This window comes from Antedon mediterranea, chromosome 1 (assembly GCF_964355755.1).
Source record: "Antedon mediterranea chromosome 1, ecAntMedi1.1, whole genome shotgun sequence".
Taxonomy (NCBI): domain Eukaryota; kingdom Metazoa; phylum Echinodermata; class Crinoidea; order Comatulida; family Antedonidae; genus Antedon; species Antedon mediterranea.
Window position 1 is genome coordinate 35844845 of NC_092670.1, and position 8811 is coordinate 35853655.

Genomic DNA, 8811 nt, shown 5'->3' on the forward strand with positions numbered 1-8811 from the left:
TCAGCGAAAATACCAGGTTTCACCCAATCTGTATTAATGGCAAAAACAGAAAGACAATTAATGCAGCAACCGTCAGGCTTGGAATGTTTAGCTAGAGTACCAGCTATGCATACAAAACTAAGCTTGCTATGCTATGCCTAAAGACCGTCGACGGGAGCTGGGAATTCACCGCGAGCTACTTAGGTAGTGCATTGTTTCTCTCTTTTTATCATACTTTACCATAAAACGTACATTTAAGACAGGAATGACCTGGTTTAATGTTTTTTTAAGTAATACAGTATATGCATTATTTTTACAAAACCTCAACAATTGTAGGGAATAGGTCTTTTAATTTAACCATTTTGATTCACTATAATGGTACATGCCTTGTAAGTTTTTTTTCACGAAATTGTATAAAATAGAATCACTTATCGCTTATAAACAACAAACTATCATTACATCCTGATAAAACTGAATCTAAAAGAAAACTTAAGAATGTTCTTCTTTTGCTGTTATGTTTTTCAAAGACTTCAAACCACTCAAAATAAAGTTGCTAGATTTATATTTAGAATTTCATTGAAACTTTAGAAGTTTTTCTCTCGGGTGTGAACTCGAACCCATAACCTTATGGAGTTTGTGTCCGAAATCAGTAGGAAGACATTTTCTGCTAAAATAACAATGTAGCTTTTAATATTTCATCACAAATTTCTAAATTTAAGTAAACATTTAAAAAAGGTTATTTTGTGGTTCCTAAGAATATCTACAACTACGGTAGTTTTTCTCCACAAAAAATGTATTCAAAATGGGATCACACTAAACTACGGAAACGATGCAGATAAAAAAACCGTACAATTAGAATTGATTATTAATACTTAGTAAATAGCCATACAGAATCATAGTATACCTTCAAATAGTTCAACAAAAAATGTATTCTTCTTCTGTCTTCTTCTTCTGTCTTCTTCTAGTCTGGTTGTTGTACAACTGAAGGTTATCCGACTTTTTTATACTAAATATGTTAACGTTATCTATCTATCTATCTATGCGACATTTATATAGCGCTTTGGGTGTTTGTTGATGATTAAACTAGACTCTGAACAGCAAATAGGTTAATCAAAGACAACCCGTTAATGACAATAAAATAAAAATTAACGAAAATTATTCAGACACCACCGCACTGTTCCCCTGCAATTTAATGCGCAAAGCCTGCATGGAAAGTACGTTATCGAAAATGTTTCTTTTTTTATCTTGATATAGTCGCCAACAAACAATGTTTACACTGTCTGAAGTGGCTTGCTTGAGCTATGACTTTTAGATTTTCACATCGACTATATCGACTGATACATTTTTATCATATGCGAATGCGGAAATACAACTAGCACATTGACCGCTTGTTCAGTGGCATTATCATGTTCGCTCTCTCCCCTCGAGTCGAGTTCGATTGGACGTATGCCGTTATACAATATCACTCTTGCAAATGGTTACCACATTTATGGTGGAGAATGATGTCTCGATGATTTTTTTTTAAATGTAGTAAAGCCCATTTCAAATAATAAATTATATTAACAAACTGTGAATTATTGATGTTTTCAATAAAGAGTTAATACTAAGATTATGGCCTGATTCGTATCACTAAAGACATCAGCCTTCGTTCAGGAAATTAAGGATCTAGGGCCAGCTACCCACATAGCCGACCTAAGCCCGTGTCTTACTACCACTGGCCCATCGATGGAATAGCTCCACGAGTGCTACTAGAGATTACAAGGTCAGATCCCAAGTTCTTTACAACGTTCACTTGCACGTCAACGTTAATGTCCACTTAATCTAAACGTTTATTTATGTCGACGAGTAACAGTCCTACTACCCATGTGGACGTGAACTTCGAAAAATAAAGCGTGTTTTTTAGGTAGCCTACTACAGGCACATGTTGATCATTAATTAGAAGAGACGCATCCGTAATAATTATACAGTGCTTAATGTGAGAGGGATTACGATGCACAGTGCATTTTATGACGCAACAAACGAGTTCAGTGGTGTGAAAACATAACATCGAACGCATGACGTGTGATGCTCAACTTCAACAATGCGGTGAATTCGCCGCTTCATGACTCCATATGTTCAACTTGTTCAAGCTTTTCTTGAATACGATTATTGAATATTACATACATCAATGGGAACCAAACTTAAAGGGAACTAACTCTTTACAGTAAAAATTCCATTGTAAATCTAAACACAGACAGAAATTCTTTTCAATATCTGCAGTAAATGCATCCTCTATCAATAATTTTAAAACACATCTTGAAACACACTGGAAAACCAACAACCTTAAGTTTTAACCAAGATGTTCAAAGAGGGACTCATAAACCTTAACAGGTTTATAGTCTAAAAGTCAAGGTACCGTAAGGTAATTCAAGGTAAAGCTATTCACACTTGAAAATACATTATTGTTCTCTCTTTTTTTTTTTTTTTAATATTCTGATTTAGGCCTAACTTATAATACATTCTGTTAGCTTTTTGCTTATGCTAAACATATTGTAATTGCAAAGATACATCTTTTAACTAGGGTTTACCTAGGACTCAAAGACTAAAAAAAACTTACGAATTATTAAGAATAAAACCCACAAAGGGAAAATTGTTTTTTCTGTGTAAAATATTTTAAAATGAGATAGATGATAATGATCATGTATAATAAAATTAAATATGTTATAACGATGTTTGGAAACAAAAGGGTTATTTTGACCAAAAGTCTTTGTATTAACTTTTTAAACTTCTTTTTTAAGTGTATTATAGAAAAATATAAGACAAAAGGAGGTAATACGGAATTCAAAAATTTTAAAATGTTACCGATGAAGGATTTTATGAATTTATATAATGACATGAAAGATAATATGAATGTGAATAAAAGTGGTGTTTACGCCAGAAAAGAGGAATAAAAAGAAATAAACTAAAATCTATTTGAGATTGGCTAAAAACTTGCTGAGCAAATTCTTATAGTCGACAGTTTGAAGTAGAAAGGTTCGATTTGCGATTATTGATTCATATAATAACTAGAAAGCCATTCCGAGAGTGCATACCTCCGCCTACTGTAAAATTCTCCTACATAAGATTTCTCCGGGAAAAAAATTATATATATATATATTTGTGTGTGTCTTAATGCTGGTTGTGATTTAGGCTAATTTCACTACAGGCATGTGTATGCGAGTTTTGGTGTAACGGTTATGTAACAAGCCTTTCAATTAACAATAGCTTCAGTTGACTTAACAATAGAACAGCAACGCGAAAATCAAACGAGTGAATTTGAAAAGATATAGGTTTTTATAAAAATGAAATTTCAGTTTACTTGTTACTTTAAGACTGCTCGCCGGCTTTTGAAAAATTCTGTGCTATCTTTTAACACTAGCAGGTCTGAAAATTATACTAAAAAGTGGTCCAGGATTGAGACCATGGTCCCAAATGGTCCCAACATTTAATGGAATAGTTTTTGACCACATATCTATCTGTATATTCATTTTGGTAAAGATCTTTTAATTACTTTTTGAGTAATCCTGCTAACAAACAAACAGACAGACAGACAGACAGACAAACAAACACACGCGATCGATTACATATACCTCCTTGGCGGAGGTAAATAATCATTTAACACATATATAACATTTACACAAGAATACGAGTCCTTCTTCTAAGATTAAGCATCTTCTAAGAGTAAGCTTATTTATTCGAAAGTTGCGAGTGTTGATTCATATAATAATAATCATTAGACCTACATATATAACATTTACACAAGAATATGGGTCTTCCTCTAAGATTAAGCTTGTTTATTCGAAAGACAGCAAGATTAGATATTGAAACTTGTCATTGTAACAAAACCATTAATATGCCTACATATCAAACAGTGTATGATCTACCGTCTGAGCGAGTATAGACCTCTGACATACATATGACCACTTTAATGTAATGTTTATCATTACATTATAGCAGTTCAAACGAAGTTTAAAGATTGGAAAGGTTACAGCCGATACACGTGAGCATGCGCACGTAACCCAGCAGAGTACAGTAGTATAGAAAGAATCAGAAAAAAAATTATGCATGTAAAATAAAAAAAAAGTAATGGAATTGTATACGAGCCTCTGCATAATGAAAGTAACTGCAATATAATGTACGTAAACATACGAAAATGACCATAATATGGTGTTGGTTTTTTTTGTAATATCACGAAATTGTGTAAAAACAATCAATATTGATTGAACGAGTTGTACTGCACATCAATTTCGTGTCTAAATAAAGTTTATATATCACTAACGGATAAGCTCATTCTTACATAGGTAGGACTAATGTTAGGAACGGTCCTGTATAGGCCTAACTTAAAACAAGACAGATGTAACTGTTATCAACTAAATTTATTATTATTACACACTATTTTATTTATTCATTTATCTTTATTTCGTTTAATTAGAAACAAATTCTGCTTTGTTCATATTTGTAGCAAGAAAAATACATACTCCCCTTAAACGGAATTCAACACTGACGTTAGGTGCATGGTCGTTGTTACTACTCATAATTCTGGCAGGACGTGTAAAATGATATGTTACACTTTGAAGATGCGCATAGAACAACATTTAATCAGATCCTATCGATATGGGTTCTGTCTTTATTCAAATGTTACTTAAAATGTTTTTTTAACATTAAATAACCAAACCAAACATCCTACTATTCTATTTAATTATTTTACTTTATATAACACCTATGATATGCTGTGATTCAACGAGAGTAGACGTGTTTGAAGGAGCTCTCGCTAGCCATACTAGCCAAACCGGCGTTTCAACTAACTGTAACACACCAAGCTGAACATACTTCATATTTCCCGCTGCAGATCAAATCACAGCGACACACCTTAAGCCTAGACTCTGACTTTTTTTTTTTCTTGGATCAATTTCGTACGGATTACCTATCAATAATCATCATTACTTTACACAGTTGAATTTATTTGTGCGTTTACATGGACTATATACCAACACTTTGCCGAGGAAAGTAAGCTATCGCTAGCCAAGCTAAACCAGCGATTAAAACACGCCAAGCTGAACAACTCATATTTCCCGCTGAGGGTAAGCTCATAACGGCACAACTTAAACATACCTCTGTCTATTTAGTATAATCTAGAACGGATTACCCATTAATAATCATCATTGATTTACACAGTTGAATTTGTGTGTAGTTATTTATGGACAATACCCCCATTTTACTGAGGAATGTTTCATAAAATAGTGAATGGTCTATAGCAGATGGCTATTAACAATTGGAATACCCAAGACTACTATAAAATGATTGTCAGTATAATTATAAATACCATTGTTCTCGTACCAATTGCATTCAAGCTACTTATTATAGCCGGCGATATAGAAACAAATCCGGGTCCTATAGAAACCAGACAAACAACAATTAAAGAATCAATGGGAATGGAACCTTCATTGAAAGATGTTTTGAAACAACTTAACGATATGAATACAGTTTTAAACGATAAAATGGATAGGATAGCTTCTGATTTCGCTTCAATTAAAGGAGATATGTCGAAAGGATTTGACAGGCTAACTAAAAAAATAACTGATTTGGAAGAAGAAAATATAAGACTAAAAAACACAAACAAAGTTATAACTACACAACTAGATAAACTAGAAGCTGAAAGTCGTCGTAATAACATCATTATTTATGATATCCCTGAAGATGATAGAAATGAAACGTGGCTTGACTGCGAACGAAAGGTAAAGGATTATATAACAACAAATTTAGAAATCGAAGAGGTCGCTTTCGAGAGAGCGCATAGATTGCACAGCAAAAGTAACCCACGACCAATCATAGCAAAACTTACTAGCTACAAACAAAAAGATGAAATAATGTCCAAAAATAGAGCACTCAAAAGGAAAATGACTGGAAATAAATCAAAAATTAACATGGGTGAAGATTATACTTTCAGAGTCCGTAAAATTAGAAAAGGCCTACAACCAAGGATACAACAAGCAATCAAAAACAACGATCGTTTTCGGCTCAGATATGATAAGCTGTTTATAGGCGACGAAGTATATACATTCAACGTAGAAGACAACAAAATCATAAACCTCACAAAATAGGGTTTTGGCCGTGGTCCTAATGAAGAACAATCTGAACCATCTTTGAAAGTCACTAAACACATTGATTGTATTTCTTGGAATATTAATGGTATTAATAACAAATTCGCTGATTCTGACTTTATTGAGTATGTTAACAAATTTGACATAATTTGTTTTAGTGAAACATGGGATAAATATCGGAACGATTACAATATTAAAGGTTTTACTTGCATATCAAAATTACCAGATAAAACAAGTCGACATGGAAGAAATAGTGGAGGCGTAATGGTATATTATAAATTAAATCTCGTCGTTGAAGAACTGCCAAGTGCATCGAATAACATTATTTGGTTAAGGATTACTCTATCCCCAACCGACACTGTTGTAATCGGTTTTTTGTATAGACCACCAAGTACATCCAGTTACGCGACAACTGACTTTTTTGACATTTTATCTAACGAATATTTGCATTACAGCTCCCAAATATCAGACATAGTATATGTAGTTGGCGACTTTAATGGTAGAACTGGTTCGGAGGACGATTACATATCTGCTGACGAAAATGACACATGGAACAATAATCTTTTTCTGGAAGACAACATCCGGATTGAAAGTAGAACGAATTCTGATTGTATACTAAATTGCTACGGTAAAGATATATTAGAATTTTGCAAAGAAACTGGTATGCGAATCACAAATGGTAGAATTGATAAAGAATCATCCAGTGGTTTTACATTTATCAGTTCACAAGGTAAAAGTGTATGTGATTACCTTCTTACTAACTCAAACAACTTTAAACTAATATCTTATTTAAGAATTGATGACCGTGTTGAATCGGATCATATGCCAATTGCCTTTAGTATTCAATTCAAAGACAAAGAACACACCAAAATGATTGTCAATGAAGATGACACGTTTACCCAGAGTACGTTCAAATGGTCCAACAGTTACATTAATGCATCCAAAGTCAGATGGGAACATGATATCATTGAAACTATTGATAATGATTTTATGAATGCTATCTCTCAAAATAAAATTGATGAGGCAGTTTCACATTTATGTAAAATTTTTGAATACGTATGTAAAGGAATTAAGTATACACAAACAAGTAAATCTTCAACTTCTACAAAACGAAACGAATGGTTTGATAAAGATTGTAAGAACCTTAAAATGCAGGTTAAACAATCATTAAAGAGATTTAGAATTATGCGCACTCAACCTTTTTTAAATAATTATATTCAGATAAAAAAGCAATATAAATCGCTATTAAAATGCAAAAAAAATAACTTTCATAAAAGAATACGCAAACAAATTATCGATTCACTCAATATAAAGGATAGCAAAACGTTTTGGATGAAGTTGAAGACAAAACAGAAATTATCTTGCGAACTTTCTATTAATCAATGTTATATTCATTTTAAGAACCTATTTAAAAACGATGAGTCTATAGGTAGCGCTGAGTTGCCAAAAATCACAGAATGCCAACAGAATGAAGACGATGATTATTTAGACCACGACATAACGTTGGATGAAATAAAAAAAGCATTTAATTCTCAAAATAGTGGAAAAGCTCCCGGCATTGATGGAATGAATTTTGAATTTTTGCTAAACGCCCCCAACATTATTTTTGATATTTTAAAAATTCTTTTTAACGCCATATTTTTAGTTGAAAAATTTCCCAAACAATGGGCAACAAGCTTAATCGTTCCAATTTTTAAAAATGGAGATAAAAACAAACCTGAAAATTATAGAGGTATTTCTTTAATTCCAATCCTAGGAAAAATATTTTTAAATATTCTTAATTCTAGGTTAACACAATTTACAAATAGTAAAAAGTTAATTCATGAGGAACAAGCAGGCTTTCGTAAGGGATATAGAACGACAGATAATATATTCATTTTAGATACCCTCATCTCTAAATACTTAGATAAAAAGCGGGGTAGGATTTTTGTTTGTTTTGTTGATCTTAAACGTGCCTTTGACTCTATAAATCATACACTTTTACTACATAAGTTGAAATGTATCGGTGTTTCAGGCAGAATGTTACACATAATAAATTCCTTATACCAAAACTTATCTGCTCATGTTAAAATTGGCAACAAACTTAGTCCATCTTTTAATTGTTCGATTGGAGTACAACAAGGTTCTCCGTTGTCGTCTTTACTCTTTAATATTTACATTAATGATTTGAGTGGTATACTTAATCAGGTAAACGATTTCATTCAAATTGGAGATTGTCATATGAATCATCTTCTTTATGCAGATGACTTAGTGCTTGTTAGTGATACGGTGAAAGGTCTCCAAAAATTAATAAATAAACTTGAACTTTATTGTGATACTTGGAAACTTACTGTAAACACTACAAAATCCAAAATTATGGTTTTTAAAAATGGCCGCAATTTAAGGAACATTGAAAAATGGAAGTATAAAAATATTCAATTAAAAATTGTTAATTCGTATAATTATCTTGGTGTTATTTTTAGTTCAAATGGTGCATGGAACAACTCAATGCAACATAATCAACAAAAAGCAAATCAAAGTTTATTCTGCTTAAAATCATTCATTTATCGTAACTTATCTTTTCTTCCAATTAATACATGGAACCATATCTTTGATGTGAAAATACTTCCTATTTTAACGTATGGAAGCGAAATCTGGGGAATGTCAGATAGCACAAACATTATAGAAAAAACACATACTAAATTTTGTAGATATTTATTGCAAGTTGGAAAAA